Source organism: Rhinoderma darwinii, chromosome 3 (assembly GCF_050947455.1).
Source record: "Rhinoderma darwinii isolate aRhiDar2 chromosome 3, aRhiDar2.hap1, whole genome shotgun sequence".
Taxonomy (NCBI): Eukaryota; Metazoa; Chordata; class Amphibia; order Anura; family Rhinodermatidae; genus Rhinoderma; species Rhinoderma darwinii.
In genome coordinates, this window is record NC_134689.1 from 413,112,844 (window position 1) to 413,137,526 (window position 24,683).

Consider the following 24,683-nt stretch of genomic DNA (forward strand, 5'->3'; position numbering starts at 1 on the left):
CTGTTAAGACTTCTGGCAACTACACCTAAGGGGCTAGCCAAAAATATGAGATCAGTCTTTTGCTCTGAACTGAGCTGTGTGGTAGGACACCGTGAGAAGAAAAGTGCTTTGGTGCTGTGGCTTAGTTGGTTAAAGCGCCTGTCTAGTAAACAGGAGATCCTGAGTTCAAATCTCAGCAGTGCCTTGCTATTTGTTGCTTTAGTTTATTCACTTGTTTATTATTTAAGCTTACATAACTAAAGTATATGATGAATCAAATTCTTTATAGGCAATTAAAAATCTATCGGGTTTTTCATTGGTGACAGAGACCCCATGAATGTCATTGAGTTTTCTATAAGTAGTAAGTTCAATACAAAGTAATTATAGACCAGTAAGCTTAACATCCATTGTGGGAAAAACTTTTGAAGAGCTCTTAAAGGGACTCTGTTACCAGTTTATCAGGTCCCTAACTCCTAACTAGTCTAATTGGTGCTTTGCTGCTGATAACTACAGGGTGATTTGTAGTAAAAAAAATGTTTATTATTTGCAAAATTATGAGCATTTTCTAAATATGTAATTTAGCCTTTATTAGACATCTGGGAGGTAACAGCAGCAATTCTTCTGAGGTGGAGCTGACTCTCAGCATCTGATGCTGTCCTATCAGCATGAAGTTGCTTCACACACATTGTGAAACTCAAGCTACAGGGAAGGAGGATCAATTCAAACAGCCATATCTCGGGCTGTGGGCCACCTAAAAAAGCAGATTTGGTGGCATTTGAAAGACTGGATTCTACTCTTTCATATGACACCAAAATCACAGTTCTAGCTGTGACAGAACCGAAGATATCACCTGTTGAAAACACAGTCGGGAATGGACGCAGTGTACTATATGATCACACTGTGTTGCTGGACAGGGAAGGGGGAGAAGTTGTATGCTGATTGGACAGCGTCATACAGAAAACATTAGCTGCCCAGAGTAAAAAGGAGTCATCTCCTATTTGGCTATTAGAGCTACATTAGTATATATAAATAAATGCTCATAACTTTGCAAATAAACGTTTTTTTAAAAAAAACAACAAATCACACTGTAGTTATCAGCATCATAGCGCCTATTAGGCTAGTTAGGAAATTGGGAATTGATAAACTGGTGACAGAGTCCATTTAAGGGACTATATACAGGAGTATGTGACAGAAAATAGTATTATAATTGACAGCAAGCAGAGATTTACTAAGGACAGAAGTTGTCCAACCAACCTGATTTGTTTTTATCAAGAGGAAAATAAAAGTCTGGACAAATGGGATGCTGTAGTTATAGTGATTTATACTCTAAATATTGCTCGCTTTTCAGAGTTGTAAGCCAGGGGCACAGCTGGAACCACTATTATTAATGTAATTAATCAGTGATAAAGAGGATGGAATTAAAATAACTCTTTCTATAGGTGACAAACTTTAATATGTTTCTGGAAGTTCTCTTCTTAAAATAGAACGTTGTGAACAGGACTTGAATCTGTGCAGGGGGACCCCATTGGATTTCAAATCCAACGCCTTAACCACTCGGCCATCACAACTTATGTACCCTGACTGTTAAGACTTCTGGCAACTACACCTAAGGGGCTAGCCAAAAATATGAGATCAGTCTTTTGCTCTGAACTGAGCTGTGTGGTAGGACACCGTGAGAAGAAAAGTGCTTTGGTGCTGTGGCTTAGTTGGTTAAAGCGCCTGTCTAGTAAACAGGAGATCCTGAGTTCAAATCTCAGCAGTGCCTTGCTATTTGTTGCTTTAGTTTATTCACTTGTTTATTATTTAAGCTTACATAACTAAAGTATATGATGAATCAAATTCTTTATAGGCAATTAAAAATCTATCGGGTTTTTCATTGGTGACAGAGACCCCATGAATGTCATTGAGTTTTCTATAAGTAGTAAGTTCAATACAAAGTAATTATAGACCAGTAAGCTTAACATCCATTGTGGGAAAAACTTTTGAAGAGCTCTTAAAGGGACTCTGTTACCAGTTTATCAGGTCCCTAACTCCTAACTAGTCTAATTGGTGCTTTGCTGCTGATAACTACAGGGTGATTTGTAGTAAAAAAAATGTTTATTATTTGCAAAATTATGAGCATTTTCTAAATATGTAATTTAGCCTTTATTAGACATCTGGGAGGTAACAGCAGCAATTCTTCTGAGGTGGAGCTGACTCTCAGCATCTGATGCTGTCCTATCAGCATGAAGTTGCTTCACACACATTGTGAAACTCAAGCTACAGGGAAGGAGGATCAATTCAAACAGCCATATCTCGGGCTGTGGGCCACCTAAAAAAGCAGATTTGGTGGCATTTGAAAGACTGGATTCTACTCTTTCATATGACACCAAAATCACAGTTCTAGCTGTGACAGAACCGAAGATATCACCTGTTGAAAACACAGTCGGGAATGGACGCAGTGTACTATATGATCACACTGTGTTGCTGGACAGGGAAGGGGGAGAAGTTGTATGCTGATTGGACAGCGTCATACAGAAAACATTAGCTGCCCAGAGTAAAAAGGAGTCATCTCCTATTTGGCTATTAGAGCTACATTAGTATATATAAATAAATGCTCATAACTTTGCAAATAAACGTTTTTTTAAAAAAAACAACAAATCACACTGTAGTTATCAGCATCATAGCGCCTATTAGGCTAGTTAGGAAATTGGGAATTGATAAACTGGTGACAGAGTCCATTTAAGGGACTATATACAGGAGTATGTGACAGAAAATAGTATTATAATTGACAGCAAGCAGAGATTTACTAAGGACAGAAGTTGTCCAACCAACCTGATTTGTTTTTATCAAGAGGAAAATAAAAGTCTGGACAAATGGGATGCTGTAGTTATAGTGATTTATACTCTAAATATTGCTCGCTTTTCAGAGTTGTAAGCCAGGGGCACAGCTGGAACCACTATTATTAATGTAATTAATCAGTGATAAAGAGGATGGAATTAAAATAACTCTTTCTATAGGTGACAAACTTTAATATGTTTCTGGAAGTTCTCTTCTTAAAATAGAACGTTGTGAACAGGACTTGAATCTGTGCAGGGGGACCCCATTGGATTTCAAATCCAACGCCTTAACCACTCGGCCATCACAACTTATGTACCCTGACTGTTAAGACTTCTGGCAACTACACCTAAGGGGCTAGCCAAAAATATGAGATCAGTCTTTTGCTCTGAACTGAGCTGTGTGGTAGGACACCGTGAGAAGAAAAGTGCTTTGGTGCTGTGGCTTAGTTGGTTAAAGCGCCTGTCTAGTAAACAGGAGATCCTGAGTTCAAATCTCAGCAGTGCCTTGCTATTTGTTGCTTTAGTTTATTCACTTGTTTATTATTTAAGCTTACATAACTAAAGTATATGATGAATCAAATTCTTTATAGGCAATTAAAAATCTATCGGGTTTTTCATTGGTGACAGAGACCCCATGAATGTCATTGAGTTTTCTATAAGTAGTAAGTTCAATACAAAGTAATTATAGACCAGTAAGCTTAACATCCATTGTGGGAAAAACTTTTGAAGAGCTCTTAAAGGGACTCTGTTACCAGTTTATCAGGTCCCTAACTCCTAACTAGTCTAATTGGTGCTTTGCTGCTGATAACTACAGGGTGATTTGTAGTAAAAAAAATGTTTATTATTTGCAAAATTATGAGCATTTTCTAAATATGTAATTTAGCCTTTATTAGACATCTGGGAGGTAACAGCAGCAATTCTTCTGAGGTGGAGCTGACTCTCAGCATCTGATGCTGTCCTATCAGCATGAAGTTGCTTCACACACATTGTGAAACTCAAGCTACAGGGAAGGAGGATCAATTCAAACAGCCATATCTCGGGCTGTGGGCCACCTAAAAAAGCAGATTTGGTGGCATTTGAAAGACTGGATTCTACTCTTTCATATGACACCAAAATCACAGTTCTAGCTGTGACAGAACCGAAGATATCACCTGTTGAAAACACAGTCGGGAATGGACGCAGTGTACTATATGATCACACTGTGTTGCTGGACAGGGAAGGGGGAGAAGTTGTATGCTGATTGGACAGCGTCATACAGAAAACATTAGCTGCCCAGAGTAAAAAGGAGTCATCTCCTATTTGGCTATTAGAGCTACATTAGTATATATAAATAAATGCTCATAACTTTGCAAATAAACGTTTTTTTAAAAAAAACAACAAATCACACTGTAGTTATCAGCATCATAGCGCCTATTAGGCTAGTTAGGAAATTGGGAATTGATAAACTGGTGACAGAGTCCATTTAAGGGACTATATACAGGAGTATGTGACAGAAAATAGTATTATAATTGACAGCAAGCAGAGATTTACTAAGGACAGAAGTTGTCCAACCAACCTGATTTGTTTTTATCAAGAGGAAAATAAAAGTCTGGACAAATGGGATGCTGTAGTTATAGTGATTTATACTCTAAATATTGCTCGCTTTTCAGAGTTGTAAGCCAGGGGCACAGCTGGAACCACTATTATTAATGTAATTAATCAGTGATAAAGAGGATGGAATTAAAATAACTCTTTCTATAGGTGACAAACTTTAATATGTTTCTGGAAGTTCTCTTCTTAAAATAGAACGTTGTGAACAGGACTTGAATCTGTGCAGGGGGACCCCATTGGATTTCAAATCCAACGCCTTAACCACTCGGCCATCACAACTTATGTACCCTGACTGTTAAGACTTCTGGCAACTACACCTAAGGGGCTAGCCAAAAATATGAGATCAGTCTTTTGCTCTGAACTGAGCTGTGTGGTAGGACACCGTGAGAAGAAAAGTGCTTTGGTGCTGTGGCTTAGTTGGTTAAAGCGCCTGTCTAGTAAACAGGAGATCCTGAGTTCAAATCTCAGCAGTGCCTTGCTATTTGTTGCTTTAGTTTATTCACTTGTTTATTATTTAAGCTTACATAACTAAAGTATATGATGAATCAAATTCTTTATAGGCAATTAAAAATCTATCGGGTTTTTCATTGGTGACAGAGACCCCATGAATGTCATTGAGTTTTCTATAAGTAGTAAGTTCAATACAAAGTAATTATAGACCAGTAAGCTTAACATCCATTGTGGGAAAAACTTTTGAAGAGCTCTTAAAGGGACTCTGTTACCAGTTTATCAGGTCCCTAACTCCTAACTAGTCTAATAGGTGCTTTGCTGCTGATAACTACAGGGTGATTTGTAGTAAAAAAATGTTTATTATTTGCAAAGTTATGAGCATTTTCTAAATATGTAATTTAGCCTTTATTAGACATCTGGGAGGTAACAGCAGCAATTCTCCTGAGGTGGAGCTGACTCTCAGCATCTGATGCTGTCCTATCAGCATGAAGCTGCTTCACACACATTGTGAAACTCAAGCTACAGGGAAGGGGGATCAATTCAAACAGCCATATCTAGGGCTGTGGGCCACCTAAAAAAGCAGATTTGGTGGCATTTGAAAGACTGGATTCTACTCTTTCATATGACACCAAAATCACAGTTCTAGCTGTGACAGAACCGAAGATATCACCTGTTGAAAACACAGTCGGGAATGGACGCAGTGTACTATATGATCACACTGTGTTGCTGGACAGGGAAGGGGGAGAAGTTGTATGCTGATTGGACAGCGTCATACAGAAAACATTAGCTGCCCAGAGTAAAAAGGAGTCATCTCCTATTTGGCTATTAGAGCTACATTAGTATATATAAATAAATGCTCATAACTTTGCAAATAAACGTTTTTTAAAAAAAAACAACAAATCACACTGTAGTTATCAGCATCATAGCGCCTATTAGGCTAGTTAGGAAATTGGGAATTGATAAACTGGTGACAGAGTCCATTTAAGGGACTATATACAGGAGTATGTGACAGAAAATAGTATTATAATTGACAGCAAGCAGAGATTTACTAAGGACAGAAGTTGTCCAACCAACCTGATTTGTTTTTATCAAGAGGAAAATAAAAGTCTGGACAAATGGGATGCTGTAGTTATAGTGATTTATACTCTAAATATTGCTCGCTTTTCAGAGTTGTAAGCCAGGGGCACAGCTGGAACCACTATTATTAATGTAATTAATCAGTGATAAAGAGGATGGAATTAAAATAACTCTTTCTATAGGTGACAAACTTTAATATGTTTCTGGAAGTTCTCTTCTTAAAATAGAACGTTGTGAACAGGACTTGAACCTGTGCAGGGAGACCCCATTGGATTTCAAATCCAACGCCTTAACCACTCGGCCATCACAACTTATGTACCCTGACTGTTAAGACTTCTGGCAACTACACCTAAGGGGCTAGCCTAAAATATGAGATCAGTCTTTTGCTCTGAACTCAGCATCTGATGCTGTCCTATCAGCATGAAGTTGCTTCACACACATTGTGAAACTCAAGCTACAGGGAAGGAGGATCAATTCAAACAGCCATATCTCGGGCTGTGGGCCACCTAAAAAAGCAGATTTGGTGGCATTTGAAAGACTGGATTCTACTCTTTCATATGACACCAAAATCACAGTTCTAGCTGTGACAGAACCGAAGATATCACCTGTTGAAAACACAGTCGGGAATGGACGCAGTGTACTATATGATCACACTGTGTTGCTGGACAGGGAAGGGGGAGAAGTTGTATGCTGATTGGACAGCGTCATACAGAAAACATTAGCTGCCCAGAGTAAAAAGGAGTCATCTCCTATTTGGCTATTAGAGCTACATTAGTATATATAAATAAATGCTCATAACTTTGCAAATAAACGTTTTTTTAAAAAAAACAACAAATCACACTGTAGTTATCAGCATCATAGCGCCTATTAGGCTAGTTAGGAAATTGGGAATTGATAAACTGGTGACAGAGTCCATTTAAGGGACTATATACAGGAGTATGTGACAGAAAATAGTATTATAATTGACAGCAAGCAGAGATTTACTAAGGACAGAAGTTGTCCAACCAACCTGATTTGTTTTTATCAAGAGGAAAATAAAAGTCTGGACAAATGGGATGCTGTAGTTATAGTGATTTATACTCTAAATATTGCTCGCTTTTCAGAGTTGTAAGCCAGGGGCACAGCTGGAACCACTATTATTAATGTAATTAATCAGTGATAAAGAGGATGGAATTAAAATAACTCTTTCTATAGGTGACAAACTTTAATATGTTTCTGGAAGTTCTCTTCTTAAAATAGAACGTTGTGAGCAGGACTTGAATCTGTGCAGGGGGACCCCATTGGATTTCAAATCCAACGCCTTAACCACTCGGCCATCACAACTTATGTACCCTGACTGTTAAGACTTCTGGCAACTACACCTAAGGGGCTAGCCAAAAATATGAGATCAGTCTTTTGCTCTGAACTGAGCTGTGTGGTAGGACACCGTGAGAAGAAAAGTGCTTTGGTGCTGTGGCTTAGTTGGTTAAAGCGCCTGTCTAGTAAACAGGAGATCCTGAGTTCAAATCTCAGCAGTGCCTTGCTATTTGTTGCTTTAGTTTATTCACTTGTTTATTATTTAAGCTTACATAACTAAAGTATATGATGAATCAAATTCTTTATAGGCAATTAAAAATCTATCGGGTTTTTCATTGGTGACAGAGACCCCATGAATGTCATTGAGTTTTCTATAAGTAGTAAGTTCAATACAAAGTAATTATAGACCAGTAAGCTTAACATCCATTGTGGGAAAAACTTTTGAAGAGCTCTTAAAGGGACTCTGTTACCAGTTTATCAGGTCCCTAACTCCTAACTAGTCTAATTGGTGCTTTGCTGCTGATAACTACAGGGTGATTTGTAGTAAAAAAAATGTTTATTATTTGCAAAATTATGAGCATTTTCTAAATATGTAATTTAGCCTTTATTAGACATCTGGGAGGTAACAGCAGCAATTCTTCTGAGGTGGAGCTGACTCTCAGCATCTGATGCTGTCCTATCAGCATGAAGTTGCTTCACACACATTGTGAAACTCAAGCTACAGGGAAGGAGGATCAATTCAAACAGCCATATCTCGGGCTGTGGGCCACCTAAAAAAGCAGATTTGGTGGCATTTGAAAGACTGGATTCTACTCTTTCATATGACACCAAAATCACAGTTCTAGCTGTGACAGAACCGAAGATATCACCTGTTGAAAACACAGTCGGGAATGGACGCAGTGTACTATATGATCACACTGTGTTGCTGGACAGGGAAGGGGGAGAAGTTGTATGCTGATTGGACAGCGTCATACAGAAAACATTAGCTGCCCAGAGTAAAAAGGAGTCATCTCCTATTTGGCTATTAGAGCTACATTAGTATATATAAATAAATGCTCATAACTTTGCAAATAAACGTTTTTTTAAAAAAAACAACAAATCACACTGTAGTTATCAGCATCATAGCGCCTATTAGGCTAGTTAGGAAATTGGGAATTGATAAACTGGTGACAGAGTCCATTTAAGGGACTATATACAGGAGTATGTGACAGAAAATAGTATTATAATTGACAGCAAGCAGAGATTTACTAAGGACAGAAGTTGTCCAACCAACCTGATTTGTTTTTATCAAGAGGAAAATAAAAGTCTGGACAAATGGGATGCTGTAGTTATAGTGATTTATACTCTAAATATTGCTCGCTTTTCAGAGTTGTAAGCCAGGGGCACAGCTGGAACCACTATTATTAATGTAATTAATCAGTGATAAAGAGGATGGAATTAAAATAACTCTTTCTATAGGTGACAAACTTTAATATGTTTCTGGAAGTTCTCTTCTTAAAATAGAACGTTGTGAGCAGGACTTGAATCTGTGCAGGGGGACCCCATTGGATTTCAAATCCAACGCCTTAACCACTCGGCCATCACAACTTATGTACCCTGACTGTTAAGACTTCTGGCAACTACACCTAAGGGGCTAGCCAAAAATATGAGATCAGTCTTTTGCTCTGAACTGAGCTGTGTGGTAGGACACCGTGAGAAGAAAAGTGCTTTGGTGCTGTGGCTTAGTTGGTTAAAGCGCCTGTCTAGTAAACAGGAGATCCTGAGTTCAAATCTCAGCAGTGCCTTGCTATTTGTTGCTTTAGTTTATTCACTTGTTTATTATTTAAGCTTACATAACTAAAGTATATGATGAATCAAATTCTTTATAGGCAATTAAAAATCTATCGGGTTTTTCATTGGTGACAGAGACCCCATGAATGTCATTGAGTTTTCTATAAGTAGTAAGTTCAATACAAAGTAATTATAGACCAGTAAGCTTAACATCCATTGTGGGAAAAACTTTTGAAGAGCTCTTAAAGGGACTCTGTTACCAGTTTATCAGGTCCCTAACTCCTAACTAGTCTAATTGGTGCTTTGCTGCTGATAACTACAGGGTGATTTGTAGTAAAAAAAATGTTTATTATTTGCAAAATTATGAGCATTTTCTAAATATGTAATTTAGCCTTTATTAGACATCTGGGAGGTAACAGCAGCAATTCTTCTGAGGTGGAGCTGACTCTCAGCATCTGATGCTGTCCTATCAGCATGAAGTTGCTTCACACACATTGTGAAACTCAAGCTACAGGGAAGGAGGATCAATTCAAACAGCCATATCTCGGGCTGTGGGCCACCTAAAAAAGCAGATTTGGTGGCATTTGAAAGACTGGATTCTACTCTTTCATATGACACCAAAATCACAGTTCTAGCTGTGACAGAACCGAAGATATCACCTGTTGAAAACACAGTCGGGAATGGACGCAGTGTACTATATGATCACACTGTGTTGCTGGACAGGGAAGGGGGAGAAGTTGTATGCTGATTGGACAGCGTCATACAGAAAACATTAGCTGCCCAGAGTAAAAAGGAGTCATCTCCTATTTGGCTATTAGAGCTACATTAGTATATATAAATAAATGCTCATAACTTTGCAAATAAACGTTTTTTTAAAAAAAACAACAAATCACACTGTAGTTATCAGCATCATAGCGCCTATTAGGCTAGTTAGGAAATTGGGAATTGATAAACTGGTGACAGAGTCCATTTAAGGGACTATATACAGGAGTATGTGACAGAAAATAGTATTATAATTGACAGCAAGCAGAGATTTACTAAGGACAGAAGTTGTCCAACCAACCTGATTTGTTTTTATCAAGAGGAAAATAAAAGTCTGGACAAATGGGATGCTGTAGTTATAGTGATTTATACTCTAAATATTGCTCGCTTTTCAGAGTTGTAAGCCAGGGGCACAGCTGGAACCACTATTATTAATGTAATTAATCAGTGATAAAGAGGATGGAATTAAAATAACTCTTTCTATAGGTGACAAACTTTAATATGTTTCTGGAAGTTCTCTTCTTAAAATAGAACGTTGTGAACAGGACTTGAATCTGTGCAGGGGGACCCCATTGGATTTCAAATCCAACGCCTTAACCACTCGGCCATCACAACTTATGTACCCTGACTGTTAAGACTTCTGGCAACTACACCTAAGGGGCTAGCCAAAAATATGAGATCAGTCTTTTGCTCTGAACTGAGCTGTGTGGTAGGACACCGTGAGAAGAAAAGTGCTTTGGTGCTGTGGCTTAGTTGGTTGAAGCGCCTGTCTAGTAAACAGGAGATGCTGAGTTCAAATCTCAGCAGTGCCTTGCTATTTGTTGCTTTAGTTTATTCACTTGTTTATTATTTAAGCTTACATAACTAAAGTATATGATGAATCAAATTCTTTATAGGCAATTAAAAATCTATCGGGTTTTTCATTGGTGACAGAGACCCCATGAATGTCATTGAGTTTTCTATAAGTAGTAAGTTCAATACAAAGTAATTATAGACCAGTAAGCTTAACATCCATTGTGGGAAAAACTTTTGAAGAGCTCTTAAAGGGACTCTGTTACCAGTTTATCAGGTCCCTAACTCCTAACTAGTCTAATTGGTGCTTTGCTGCTGATAACTACAGGGTGATTTGTAGTAAAAAAAATGTTTATTATTTGCAAAATTATGAGCATTTTCTAAATATGTAATTTAGCCTTTATTAGACATCTGGGAGGTAACAGCAGCAATTCTTCTGAGGTGGAGCTGACTCTCAGCATCTGATGCTGTCCTATCAGCATGAAGTTGCTTCACACACATTGTGAAACTCAAGCTACAGGGAAGGAGGATCAATTCAAACAGCCATATCTCGGGCTGTGGGCCACCTAAAAAAGCAGATTTGGTGGCATTTGAAAGACTGGATTCTACTCTTTCATATGACACCAAAATCACAGTTCTAGCTGTGACAGAACCGAAGATATCACCTGTTGAAAACACAGTCGGGAATGGACGCAGTGTACTATATGATCACACTGTGTTGCTGGACAGGGAAGGGGGAGAAGTTGTATGCTGATTGGACAGCGTCATACAGAAAACATTAGCTGCCCAGAGTAAAAAGGAGTCATCTCCTATTTGGCTATTAGAGCTACATTAGTATATATAAATAAATGCTCATAACTTTGCAAATAAACGTTTTTTTAAAAAAAACAACAAATCACACTGTAGTTATCAGCATCATAGCGCCTATTAGGCTAGTTAGGAAATTGGGAATTGATAAACTGGTGACAGAGTCCATTTAAGGGACTATATACAGGAGTATGTGACAGAAAATAGTATTATAATTGACAGCAAGCAGAGATTTACTAAGGACAGAAGTTGTCCAACCAACCTGATTTGTTTTTATCAAGAGGAAAATAAAAGTCTGGACAAATGGGATGCTGTAGTTATAGTGATTTATACTCTAAATATTGCTCGCTTTTCAGAGTTGTAAGCCAGGGGCACAGCTGGAACCACTATTATTAATGTAATTAATCAGTGATAAAGAGGATGGAATTAAAATAACTCTTTCTATAGGTGACAAACTTTAATATGTTTCTGGAAGTTCTCTTCTTAAAATAGAACGTTGTGAGCAGGACTTGAATCTGTGCAGGGGGACCCCATTGGATTTCAAATCCAACGCCTTAACCACTCGGCCATCACAACTTATGTACCCTGACTGTTAAGACTTCTGGCAACTACACCTAAGGGGCTAGCCAAAAATATGAGATCAGTCTTTTGCTCTGAACTGAGCTGTGTGGTAGGACACCGTGAGAAGAAAAGTGCTTTGGTGCTGTGGCTTAGTTGGTTAAAGCGCCTGTCTAGTAAACAGGAGATCCTGAGTTCAAATCTCAGCAGTGCCTTGCTATTTGTTGCTTTAGTTTATTCACTTGTTTATTATTTAAGCTTACATAACTAAAGTATATGATGAATCAAATTCTTTATAGGCAATTAAAAATCTATCGGGTTTTTCATTGGTGACAGAGACCCCATGAATGTCATTGAGTTTTCTATAAGTAGTAAGTTCAATACAAAGTAATTATAGACCAGTAAGCTTAACATCCATTGTGGGAAAAACTTTTGAAGAGCTCTTAAAGGGACTCTGTTACCAGTTTATCAGGTCCCTAACTCCTAACTAGTCTAATTGGTGCTTTGCTGCTGATAACTACAGGGTGATTTGTAGTAAAAAAAATGTTTATTATTTGCAAAATTATGAGCATTTTCTAAATATGTAATTTAGCCTTTATTAGACATCTGGGAGGTAACAGCAGCAATTCTCCTGAGGTGGAGCTGACTCTCAGCATCTGATGCTGTCCTATCAGCATGAAGTTGCTTCACACACATTGTGAAACTCAAGCTACAGGGAAGGAGGATCAATTCAAACAGCCATATCTCGGGCTGTGGGCCACCTAAAAAAGCAGATTTGGTGGCATTTGAAAGACTGGATTCTACTCTTTCATATGACACCAAAATCACAGTTCTAGCTGTGACAGAACCGAAGATATCACCTGTTGAAAACACAGTCGGGAATGGACGCAGTGTACTATATGATCACACTGTGTTGCTGGACAGGGAAGGGGGAGAAGTTGTATGCTGATTGGACAGCGTCATACAGAAAACATTAGCTGCCCAGAGTAAAAAGGAGTCATCTCCTATTTGGCTATTAGAGCTACATTAGTATATATAAATAAATGCTCATAACTTTGCAAATAAACGTTTTTTTAAAAAAAACAACAAATCACACTGTAGTTATCAGCATCATAGCGCCTATTAGGCTAGTTAGGAAATTGGGAATTGATAAACTGGTGACAGAGTCCATTTAAGGGACTATATACAGGAGTATGTGACAGAAAATAGTATTATAATTGACAGCAAGCAGAGATTTACTAAGGACAGAAGTTGTCCAACCAACCTGATTTGTTTTTATCAAGAGGAAAATAAAAGTCTGGACAAATGGGATGCTGTAGTTATAGTGATTTATACTCTAAATATTGCTCGCTTTTCAGAGTTGTAAGCCAGGGGCACAGCTGGAACCACTATTATTAATGTAATTAATCAGTGATAAAGAGGATGGAATTAAAATAACTCTTTCTATAGGTGACAAACTTTAATATGTTTCTGGAAGTTCTCTTCTTAAAATAGAACGTTGTGAGCAGGACTTGAATCTGTGCAGGGGGACCCCATTGGATTTCAAATCCAACGCCTTAACCACTCGGCCATCACAACTTATGTACCCTGACTGTTAAGACTTCTGGCAACTACACCTAAGGGGCTAGCCAAAAATATGAGATCAGTCTTTTGCTCTGAACTGAGCTGTGTGGTAGGACACCGTGAGAAGAAAAGTGCTTTGGTGCTGTGGCTTAGTTGGTTAAAGCGCCTGTCTAGTAAACAGGAGATCCTGAGTTCAAATCTCAGCAGTGCCTTGCTATTTGTTGCTTTAGTTTATTCACTTGTTTATTATTTAAGCTTACATAACTAAAGTATATGATGAATCAAATTCTTTATAGGCAATTAAAAATCTATCGGGTTTTTCATTGGTGACAGAGACCCCATGAATGTCATTGAGTTTTCTATAAGTAGTAAGTTCAATACAAAGTAATTATAGACCAGTAAGCTTAACATCCATTGTGGGAAAAACTTTTGAAGAGCTCTTAAAGGGACTCTGTTACCAGTTTATCAGGTCCCTAACTCCTAACTAGTCTAATTGGTGCTTTGCTGCTGATAACTACAGGGTGATTTGTAGTAAAAAAAATGTTTATTATTTGCAAAATTATGAGCATTTTCTAAATATGTAATTTAGCCTTTATTAGACATCTGGGAGGTAACAGCAGCAATTCTTCTGAGGTGGAGCTGACTCTCAGCATCTGATGCTGTCCTATCAGCATGAAGTTGCTTCACACACATTGTGAAACTCAAGCTACAGGGAAGGAGGATCAATTCAAACAGCCATATCTCGGGCTGTGGGCCACCTAAAAAAGTAGATTTGGTGGCATTTGAAAGACTGGATTCTACTCTTTCATATGACACCAAAATCACAGTTCTAGCTGTGACAGAACCGAAGATATCACCTGTTGAAAACACAGTCGGGAATGGACGCAGTGTACTATATGATCACACTGTGTTGCTGGACAGGGAAGGGGGAGAAGTTGTATGCTGATTGGACAGCGTCATACAGAAAACATTAGCTGCCCAGAGTAAAAAGGAGTCATCTCCTATTTGGCTATTAGAGCTACATTAGTATATATAAATAAATGCTCATAACTTTGCAAATAAACGTTTTTTTAAAAAAAACAACAAATCACACTGTAGTTATCAGCATCATAGCGCCTATTAGGCTAGTTAGGAAATTGGGAATTGATAAACTGGTGACAGAGTCCATTTAAGGGACTATATACAGGAGTATGTGACAGAAAATAGTATTATAATTGACAGCAAGCAGAGATTTACTAAGGACAGAAGTTGTCCAACCAACCTGATTTGTTTTTATCAAGAGGAAAATAAAAGTCTGGACAAATGGGATGCTGTAGTTATAGTGATTTATACTCTAAATATTGCTCGCTTTTCAGAGTTGTAAGCCAGGGGCACAGCTGGAACCACTATTATTAATGTAATTAATCAGTGATAAAGAGGATGGAATTAAAATAACTCTTTCTATAGGTGACAAACTTTAATATGTTTCTGGAAGTTCTCTTCTTAAAATAGAACGTTGTGAACAGGACTTGAATCTGTGCAGGGGGACCCCATTGGATTTCAAATCCAACGCCTTAACCACTCGGCCATCACAACTTATGTACCCTGACTGTTAAGACTTCTGGCAACTACACCTAAGGGGCTAGCCAAAAATATGAGATCAGTCTTTTGCTCTGAACTGAGCTATGTGGTAGGACACCGTGAGAAGAAAAGTGCTTTGGTGCTGTGGCTTAGTTGGTTAAAGCGCCTGTCTAGTAAACAGGAGATCCTGAGTTCAAATCTCAGCAGTGCCTTGCTATTTGTTGCTTTAGTTTATTCACTTGTTTATTATTTAAGCTTACATAACTAAAGTATATGATGAATCAAATTCTTTATAGGCAATTAAAAATCTATCGGGTTTTTCATTGGTGACAGAGACCCCATGAATGTCATTGAGTTTTCTATAAGTAGTAAGTTCAATACAAAGTAATTATAGACCAGTAAGCTTAACATCCATTGTGGGAAAAACTTTTGAAGAGCTCTTAAAGGGACTCTGTTACCAGTTTATCAGGTCCCTAACTCCTAACTAGTCTAATTGGTGCTTTGCTGCTGATAACTACAGGGTGATTTGTAGTAAAAAAAATGTTTATTATTTGCAAAATTATGAGCATTTTCTAAATATGTAATTTAGCCTTTATTAGACATCTGGGAGGTAACAGCAGCAATTATTCTGAGGTGGAGCTGACTCTCAGCATCTGATGCTGTCCTATCAGCATGAAGTTGCTTCACACACATTGTGAAACTCAAGCTACAGGGAAGGAGGATCAATTCAAACAGCCATATCTCGGGCTGTGGGCCACCTAAAAAAGTAGATTTGGTGGCATTTGAAAGACTGGATTCTACTCTTTCATATGACACCAAAATCACAGTTCTAGCTGTGACAGAACCGAAGATATCACCTGTTGAAAACACAGTCGGGAATGGACGCAGTGTACTATATGATCACACTGTGTTGCTGGACAGGGAAGGGGGAGAAGTTGTATGCTGATTGGACAGCGTCATACAGAAAACATTAGCTGCCCAGAGTAAAAAGGAGTCATCTCCTATTTGGCTATTAGAGCTACATTAGTATATATAAATAAATGCTCATAACTTTGCAAATAAACGTTTTTTTAAAAAAAACAACAAATCACACTGTAGTTATCAGCATCATAGCGCCTATTAGGCTAGTTAGGAAATTGGGAATTGATAAACTGGTGACAGAGTCCATTTAAGGGACTATATACAGGAGTATGTGACAGAAAATAGTATTATAATTGACAGCAAGCAGAGATTTACTAAGGACAGAAGTTGTCCAACCAACCTGATTTGTTTTTATCAAGAGGAAAATAAAAGTCTGGACAAATGGGATGCTGTAGTTATAGTGATTTATACTCTAAATATTGCTCGCTTTTCAGAGTTGTAAGCCAGGGGCACAGCTGGAACCACTATTATTAATGTAATTAATCAGTGATAAAGAGGATGGAATTAAAATAACTCTTTCTATAGGTGACAAACTTTAATATGTTTCTGGAAGTTCTCTTCTTAAAATAGAACGTTGTGAACAGGACTTGAATCTGTGCAGGGGGACCCCATTGGATTTCAAATCCAACGCCTTAACCACTCGGCCATCACAACTTATGTACCCTGACTGTTAAGACTTCTGGCAACTACACCTAAGGGGCTAGCCAAAAATATGAGATCAGTCTTTTGCTCTGAACTGAGCTATGTGGTAGGACACCGTGAGAAGAAAAGTGCTTTGGTGCTGTGGCTTAGTTGGTTAAAGCGCCTGTCTAGTAAACAGGAGATCCTGAGTTCAAATCTCAGCAGTGCCTTGCTATTTGTTGCTTTAGTTTATTCACTTGTTTATTATTTAAGCTTACATAACTAAAGTATATGATGAATCAAATTCTTTATAGGCAATTAAAAATCTATCGGGTTTTTCATTGGTGACAGAGACCCCATGAATGTCATTGAGTTTTCTATAAGTAGTAAGTTCAATACAAAGTAATTATAGACCAGTAAGCTTAACATCCATTGTGGGAAAAACTTTTGAAGAGCTCTTAAAGGGACTCTGTTACCAGTTTATCAGGTCCCTAACTCCTAACTAGTCTAATTGGTGCTTTGCTGCTGATAACTACAGGGTGATTTGTAGTAAAAAAAATGTTTATTATTTGCAAAATTATGAGCATTTTCTAAATATGTAATTTAGCCTTTATTAGACATCTGGGAGGTAACAGCAGCAATTCTTCTGAGGTGGAGCTGACTCTCAGCATCTGATGCTGTCCTATCAGCATGAAGTTGCTTCACACACATTGTGAAACTCAAGCTACAGGGAAGGAGGATCAATTCAAACAGCCATATCTCGGGCTGTGGGCCACCTAAAAAAGCAGATTTGGTGGCATTTGAAAGACTGGATTCTACTCTTTCATATGACACCAAAATCACAGTTCTAGCTGTGACAGAACCGAAGATATCACCTGTTGAAAACACAGTCGGGAATGGACGCAGTGTACTATATGATCACACTGTGTTGCTGGACAGGGAAGGGGGAGAAGTTGTATGCTGATTGGACAGCGTCATACAGAAAACATTAGCTGCCCAGAGTAAAAAGGAGTCATCTCCTATTTGGCTATTAGAGCTACATTAGTATATATAAATAAATGCTCATAACTTTGCAAATAAACGTTTTTTTAAAAAAAACAACAAATCACACTGTAGTTATCAGCATCATAGCGCCTATTAGGCTAGTTAGGAAATTGGGAATTGATAAACTGGTGACAGAGTCCATTTAAGGGACTATATACAGGAGTATGTGACAGAAAATAGTATTATAATTGACAGCAAGCAGAGATTTACTAAGGACAGAAGTTGTCCAACCAACCTGATTTGTTTTTATCAAGAGGAAAATAAAAGTCTGGACAAATGGGATGCTGTAGTTATAGTGATTTATACTCTAAATATTGCTCGCTTTTCAGAGTTGTAAGCCAGGGGCACAGCTGGAACCACTATTATTAATGTAATTAATCAGTGATAAAGAGGATGGAATTAAAATAACTCTTTCTATAGGTGACAAACTTTAATATGTTTCTGGAAGTTCTCTTCTTAAAATAGAACGTTGTGAACAGGACTTGAATCTGTGCAGGGGGACCCCATTGGATTTCAAATCCAACGCCTTAACCACTCGGCCATCACAACTTATGTACCCTGACTGTTAAGACTTCTGGCAACTACACCTAAGGGGCTAGCCAAAAATATGAGATCAGTCTTTTGCTCTGAACTGAGCTGTGTGGTAGGACACCGTGAGAAGAAAAGTGCTTTGGTGCTGTGGCTTAGTTGGTTAAAGCGCCTGTCTAGTAAACAGGAGATCCTGAGTTCAAATCTCAGCAGTGCCTTGCTATTTGTTGCTTTAGTTTATTCACTTGTTTATTATTTAAGCTTACATAACTAAAGTATATGATGAATCAAATTCTTTATAGGCAATTAAAAATCTATCGGGTTTTTCATTGGTGACAGAGACCCCATGAATGTCATTGAGTTTTCTATAAGTAGTAAGTTCAATACAAAGTAATTATAGACCAGTAAGCTTAACATCCATTGTGGGAAAAACTTTTGAAGAGCTCTTAAAGGGACTCTGTTACCAGTTTATCAGGTCCCTAACTCCTAACTAGTCTAATTGGTGCTTTGCTGCTGATAACTACAGGGTGATTTGTAGTAAAAAAAATGTTTATTATTTGCAAAATTATGAGCATTTTCTAAATATGTAATTTAGCCTTTATTAGACATCTGGGAGGTAACAGCAGCAATTCTTCTGAGGTGGAGCTGACTCTCAGCATCTGATGCTGTCCTATCAGCATGAAGTTGCTTCACACACATTGTGAAACTCAAGCTACAGGGAAGGAGGATCAATTCAAACAGCCATATCTCGGGCTGTGGGCCACCTAAAAAAGCAGATTTGGTGGCATTTGAAAGACTGGATTCTACTCTTTCATATGACACCAAAATCACAGTTCTAGCTGTGACAGAACCGAAGATATCACCTGTTGAAAACACAGTCGGGAATGGACGCAGTGTACTATATGATCACACTGTGTTGCTGGACAGGGAAGGGGGAGAAGTTGTATGCTGATTGGACAGCGTCATACAGAAAACATTAGCTGCCCAGAGTAAAAAGGAGTCATCTCCTATTTGGCTATTAGAGCTACATTAGTATATATAAATAAATGCTCATAACTTTGCAAATAAACGTTTTTTTAAAAAAAACAACAAATCACACTGTAGTTATCAGCATCATAGCGCCTATTAGGCTAGTTAGGAAATTGGGAATTGATAAACTGGTGACAGAGTCCATTTAAGGGACTATATACAGGAGTATGTGACAGAAAATAGTATTATAATTGACAGCAAGCAGAGATTTACTAAGGACAGAAGTTGTCCAACCAACCTGATTTGTTTTTATCAAGAGGAAAATAAAAGTCTGGACAAATGGGATGCTGTAGTTATAGTGATTTATACTCTAAATATTGCTCGCTTTTCAGAGTTGTAAGCCAGGGGCACAGCTGGAACCACTATTATTAATGTAATTAATCAGTGATAAAGAGGATGGAATTAAAATAACTCTTTCTATAGGTGACAAACTTTAATATGTTTCTGGAAGTTCTCTTCTTAAAATAGAACGTTGTGAACAGGACTTGAATCTGTGCAGGGGGACCCCATTGGATTTCAAATCCAACGCCTTAACCACTCGGCCATCACAACTTATGTACCCTGACTGTTAAGACTTCTGGCAACTACACCTAAGGGGCTAGCCAAAAATATGAGATCAGTCTTTTGCTCTGAACTGAGCTGTGTGGTAGGACACCGTGAGAAGAAAAGTGCTTTGGTGCTGTGGCTTAGTTGGTTAAAGCGCCTGTCTAGTAAACAGGAGATCCTGAGTTCAAATCTCAGCAGTGCCTTGCTATTTGTTGCTTTAGTTTATTCACTTGTTTATTATTTAAGCTTACATAACTAAAGTATATGATGAATCAAATTCTTTATAGGCAATTAAAAATCTATCGGGTTTTTCATTGGTGACAGAGACCCCATGAATGTCATTGAGTTTTCTATAAGTAGTAAGTTCAATACAAAGTAATTATAGACCAGTAAGCTTAACATCCATTGTGGGAAAAACTTTTGAAGAGCTCTTAAAGGGACTCTGTTACCAGTTTATCAGGTCCCTAACTCCTAACTAGTCTAATTGGTGCTTTGCTGCTGATAACTACAGGGTGATTTGTAGTAAAAAAAATGTTTATTATTTGCAAAATTATGAGCATTTTCTAAATATGTAATTTAGCCTTTATTAGACATCTGGGAGGTAACAGCAGCAATTCTTCTGAGGTGGAGCTGACTCTCAGCATCTGATGCTGTCCTATCAGCATGAAGTTGCTTCACACACATTGTGAAACTCAAGCTACAGGGAAGGAGGATCAATTCAAACAGCCATATCTCGGGCTGTGGGCCACCTAAAAAAGCAGATTTGGTGGCATTTGAAAGACTGGATTCTACTCTTTCATATGACACCAAAATCACAGTTCTAGCTGTGACAGAACCGAAGATATCACCTGTTGAAAACACAGTCGGGAATGGACGCAGTGTACTATATGATCACACTGTGTTGCTGGACAGGGAAGGGGGAGAAGTTGTATGCTGATTGGACAGCGTCATACAGAAAACATTAGCTGCCCAGAGTAAAAAGGAGTCATCTCCTATTTGGCTATTAGAGCTACATTAGTATATATAAATAAATGCTCATAACTTTGCAAATAAACGTTTTTTTAAAAAAAACAACAAATCACACTGTAGTTATCAGCATCATAGCGCCTATTAGGCTAGTTAGGAAATTGGGAATTGATAAACTGGTGACAGAGTCCATTTAAGGGACTATATACAGGAGTATGTGACAGAAAATAGTATTATAATTGACAGCAAGCAGAGATTTACTAAGGACAGAAGTTGTCCAACCAACCTGATTTGTTTTTATCAAGAGGAAAATAAAAGTCTGGACAAATGGGATGCTGTAGTTATAGTGATTTATACTCTAAATATTGCTCGCTTTTCAGAGTTGTAAGCCAGGGGCACAGCTGGAACCACTATTATTAATGTAATTAATCAGTGATAAAGAGGATGGAATTAAAATAACTCTTTCTATAGGTGACAAACTTTAATATGTTTCTGGAAGTTCTCTTCTTAAAATAGAACGTTGTGAACAGGACTTGAATCTGTGCAGGGGGACCCCATTGGATTTCAAATCCAACGCCTTAACCACTCGGCCATCACAACTTATGTACCCTGACTGTTAAGACTTCTGGCAACTACACCTAAGGGGCTAGCCAAAAATATGAGATCAGTCTTTTGCTCTGAACTGAGCTGTGTGGTAGGACACCGTGAGAAGAAAAGTGCTTTGGTGCTGTGGCTTAGTTGGTTAAAGCGCCTGTCTAGTAAACAGGAGATCCTGAGTTCAAATCTCAGCAGTGCCTTGCTATTTGTTGCTTTAGTTTATTCACTTGTTTATTATTTAAGCTTACATAACTAAAGTATATGATGAATCAAATTCTTTATAGGCAATTAAAAATCTATCGGGTTTTTCATTGGTGACAGAGACCCCATGAATGTCATTGAGTTTTCTATAAGTAGTAAGTTCAATACAAAGTAATTATAGACCAGTAAGCTTAACATCCATTGTGGGAAAAACTTTTGAAGAGCTCTTAAAGGGACTCTGTTACCAGTTTATCAGGTCCCTAACTCCTAACTAGTCTAATTGGTGCTTTGCTGCTGATAACTACAGGGTGATTTGTAGTAAAAAAAATGTTTATTATTTGCAAAATTATGAGCATTTTCTAAATATGTAATTTAGCCTTTATTAGACATCTGGGAGGTAACAGCAGCAATTCTTCTGAGGTGGAGCTGACTCTCAGCATCTGATGCTGTCCTATCAGCATGAAGTTGCTTCACACACATTGTGAAACTCAAGCTACAGGGAAGGAGGATCAATTCAAACAGCCATATCTCGGGCTGTGGGCCACCTAAAAAAGCAGATTTGGTGGCATTTGAAAGACTGGATTCTACTCTTTCATATGACACCAAAATCACAGTTCTAGCTGTGACAGAACCGAAGATATCACCTGTTGAAAACACAGTCGGGAATGGACGCAGTGTACTATATGATCACACTGTGTTGCTGGACAGGGAAGGGGGAGAAGTTGTATGCTGATTGGACAGCGTCATACAGAAAACATTAGCTGCCCAGAGTAAAAAGGAGTCATCTCCTATTTGGCTATTAGAGCTACATTAGTATATATAAATAAATGCTCATAACTTTGCAAATAAACGTTTTTTTAAAAAAAACAACAAATCACACTGTAGTTATCAGCATCATAGCGCCTATTAGGCTAGTTAGGAAATTGGGAATTGATAAACTGGTGACAGAGTCCATTTAAGGGACTATATACAGGAGTATGTGACAGAAAATAGTATTATAATTGACAGCAAGCAGAGATTTACTAAGGACAGAAGTTGTCCAACCAACCTGATTTGTTTTTATCAAGAGGAAAATAAAAGTCTGGACAAATGGGATGCTGTAGTTATAGTGATTTATACTCTAAATATTGCTCGCTTTTCAGAGTTGTAAGCCAGGGGCACAGCTGGAACCACTATTATTAATGTAATTAATCAGTGATAAAGAGGATGGAATTAAAATAACTCTTTCTATAGGTGACAAACTTTAATATGTTTCTGGAAGTTCTCTTCTTAAAATAGAACGTTGTGAACAGGACTTGAATCTGTGCAGGGGGACCCCATTGGATTTCAAATCCAACGCCTTAACCACTCGGCCATCACAACTTATGTACCCTGACTGTTAAGACTTCTGGCAACTACACCTAAGGGGCTAGCCAAAAATATGAGATCAGTCTTTTGCTCTGAACTGAGCTGTGTGGTAGGACACCGTGAGAAGAAAAGTGCTTTGGTGCTGTGGCTTAGTTGGTTAAAGCGCCTGTCTAGTAAACAGGAGATCCTGAGTTCAAATCTCAGCAGTGCCTTGCTATTTGTTGCTTTAGTTTATTCACTTGTTTATTATTTAAGCTTACATAACTAAAGTATATGATGAATCAAATTCTTTATAGGCAATTAAAAATCTATCGGGTTTTTCATTGGTGACAGAGACCCCATGAATGTCATTGAGTTTTCTATAAGTAGTAAGTTCAATACAAAGTAATTATAGACCAGTAAGCTTAACATCCATTGTGGGAAAAACTTTTGAAGAGCTCTTAAAGGGACTCTGTTACCAGTTTATCAGGTCCCTAACTCCTAACTAGTCTAATTGGTGCTTTGCTGCTGATAACTACAGGGTGATTTGTAGTAAAAAAAATGTTTATTATTTGCAAAATTATGAGCATTTTCTAAATATGTAATTTAGCCTTTATTAGACATCTGGGAGGTAACAGCAGCAATTCTTCTGAGGTGGAGCTGACTCTCAGCATCTGATGCTGTCCTATCAGCATGAAGTTGCTTCACACACATTGTGAAACTCAAGCTACAGGGAAGGAGGATCAATTCAAACAGCCATATCTCGGGCTGTGGGCCACCTAAAAAAGCAGATTTGGTGGCATTTGAAAGACTGGATTCTACTCTTTCATATGACACCAAAATCACAGTTCTAGCTGTGACAGAACCGAAGATATCACCTGTTGAAAACACAGTCGGGAATGGACGCAGTGTACTATATGATCACACTGTGTTGCTGGACAGGGAAGGGGGAGAAGTTGTATGCTGATTGGACAGCGTCATACAGAAAACATTAGCTGCCCAGAGTAAAAAGGAGTCATCTCCTATTTGGCTATTAGAGCTACATTAGTATATATAAATAAATGCTCATAACTTTGCAAATAAACGTTTTTTTAAAAAAAACAACAAATCACACTGTAGTTATCAGCATCATAGCGCCTATTAGGCTAGTTAGGAAATTGGGAATTGATAAACTGGTGACAGAGTCCATTTAAGGGACTATATACAGGAGTATGTGACAGAAAATAGTATTATAATTGACAGCAAGCAGAGATTTACTAAGGACAGAAGTTGTCCAACCAACCTGATTTGTTTTTATCAAGAGGAAAATAAAAGTCTGGACAAATGGGATGCTGTAGTTATAGTGATTTATACTCTAAATATTGCTCGCTTTTCAGAGTTGTAAGCCAGGGGCACAGCTGGAACCACTATTATTAATGTAATTAATCAGTGATAAAGAGGATGGAATTAAAATAACTCTTTCTATAGGTGACAAACTTTAATATGTTTCTGGAAGTTCTCTTCTTAAAATAGAACGTTGTGAACAGGACTTGAATCTGTGCAGGGGGACCCCATTGGATTTCAAATCCAACGCCTTAACCACTCGGCCATCACAACTTATGTACCCTGACTGTTAAGACTTCTGGCAACTACACCTAAGGGGCTAGCCAAAAATATGAGATCAGTCTTTTGCTCTGAACTGAGCTGTGTGGTAGGACACCGTGAGAAGAAAAGTGCTTTGGTGCTGTGGCTTAGTTGGTTAAAGCGCCTGTCTAGTAAACAGGAGATCCTGAGTTCAAATCTCAGCAGTGCCTTGCTATTTGTTGCTTTAGTTTATTCACTTGTTTATTATTTAAGCTTACATAACTAAAGTATATGATGAATCAAATTCTTTATAGGCAA

The 24,683-nt window shown here is 38.0% G+C and overlaps 16 non-coding genes across 16 annotated transcripts; 15 read left to right on the forward strand and 1 right to left on the reverse strand.

The window, feature by feature from the left end:
• Window positions 1-110: 110 nt before the first annotated feature.
• TRNAT-AGU (transfer RNA threonine (anticodon AGU)) lies at window positions 111-184 on the forward strand. The gene has a single exon. It is a non-coding gene; the product is annotated as a tRNA-Thr (tRNA).
• A 1,486-nt stretch (window positions 185-1,670) lies between these two features.
• Window positions 1,671-1,744, forward strand: TRNAT-AGU (transfer RNA threonine (anticodon AGU)). Its single transcript has one exon. It is a non-coding gene; the product is annotated as a tRNA-Thr (tRNA).
• A 1,486-nt stretch (window positions 1,745-3,230) lies between these two features.
• On the forward strand, window positions 3,231-3,304 carry TRNAT-AGU (transfer RNA threonine (anticodon AGU)). The gene has a single exon. It is a non-coding gene; the product is annotated as a tRNA-Thr (tRNA).
• A 1,486-nt stretch (window positions 3,305-4,790) lies between these two features.
• TRNAT-AGU (transfer RNA threonine (anticodon AGU)) lies at window positions 4,791-4,864 on the forward strand. Its single transcript has one exon. It is a non-coding gene; the product is annotated as a tRNA-Thr (tRNA).
• Window positions 4,865-6,144: 1,280 nt separating this feature from the next.
• TRNAS-UGA (transfer RNA serine (anticodon UGA)) lies at window positions 6,145-6,226 on the reverse strand. The gene has a single exon. It is a non-coding gene; the product is annotated as a tRNA-Ser (tRNA).
• A 1,135-nt stretch (window positions 6,227-7,361) lies between these two features.
• TRNAT-AGU (transfer RNA threonine (anticodon AGU)) lies at window positions 7,362-7,435 on the forward strand. Its single transcript has one exon. It is a non-coding gene; the product is annotated as a tRNA-Thr (tRNA).
• Window positions 7,436-8,921: 1,486 nt separating this feature from the next.
• On the forward strand, window positions 8,922-8,995 carry TRNAT-AGU (transfer RNA threonine (anticodon AGU)). The gene has a single exon. It is a non-coding gene; the product is annotated as a tRNA-Thr (tRNA).
• Window positions 8,996-12,041: 3,046 nt separating this feature from the next.
• On the forward strand, window positions 12,042-12,115 carry TRNAT-AGU (transfer RNA threonine (anticodon AGU)). Its single transcript has one exon. It is a non-coding gene; the product is annotated as a tRNA-Thr (tRNA).
• Window positions 12,116-13,601: 1,486 nt separating this feature from the next.
• On the forward strand, window positions 13,602-13,675 carry TRNAT-AGU (transfer RNA threonine (anticodon AGU)). Its single transcript has one exon. It is a non-coding gene; the product is annotated as a tRNA-Thr (tRNA).
• A 1,486-nt stretch (window positions 13,676-15,161) lies between these two features.
• Window positions 15,162-15,235, forward strand: TRNAT-AGU (transfer RNA threonine (anticodon AGU)). Its single transcript has one exon. It is a non-coding gene; the product is annotated as a tRNA-Thr (tRNA).
• A 1,486-nt stretch (window positions 15,236-16,721) lies between these two features.
• Window positions 16,722-16,795, forward strand: TRNAT-AGU (transfer RNA threonine (anticodon AGU)). The gene has a single exon. It is a non-coding gene; the product is annotated as a tRNA-Thr (tRNA).
• Window positions 16,796-18,281: 1,486 nt separating this feature from the next.
• On the forward strand, window positions 18,282-18,355 carry TRNAT-AGU (transfer RNA threonine (anticodon AGU)). Its single transcript has one exon. It is a non-coding gene; the product is annotated as a tRNA-Thr (tRNA).
• Window positions 18,356-19,841: 1,486 nt separating this feature from the next.
• On the forward strand, window positions 19,842-19,915 carry TRNAT-AGU (transfer RNA threonine (anticodon AGU)). Its single transcript has one exon. It is a non-coding gene; the product is annotated as a tRNA-Thr (tRNA).
• A 1,486-nt stretch (window positions 19,916-21,401) lies between these two features.
• On the forward strand, window positions 21,402-21,475 carry TRNAT-AGU (transfer RNA threonine (anticodon AGU)). The gene has a single exon. It is a non-coding gene; the product is annotated as a tRNA-Thr (tRNA).
• A 1,486-nt stretch (window positions 21,476-22,961) lies between these two features.
• TRNAT-AGU (transfer RNA threonine (anticodon AGU)) lies at window positions 22,962-23,035 on the forward strand. Its single transcript has one exon. It is a non-coding gene; the product is annotated as a tRNA-Thr (tRNA).
• A 1,486-nt stretch (window positions 23,036-24,521) lies between these two features.
• TRNAT-AGU (transfer RNA threonine (anticodon AGU)) lies at window positions 24,522-24,595 on the forward strand. The gene has a single exon. It is a non-coding gene; the product is annotated as a tRNA-Thr (tRNA).
• Window positions 24,596-24,683: the final 88 nt, after the last annotated feature.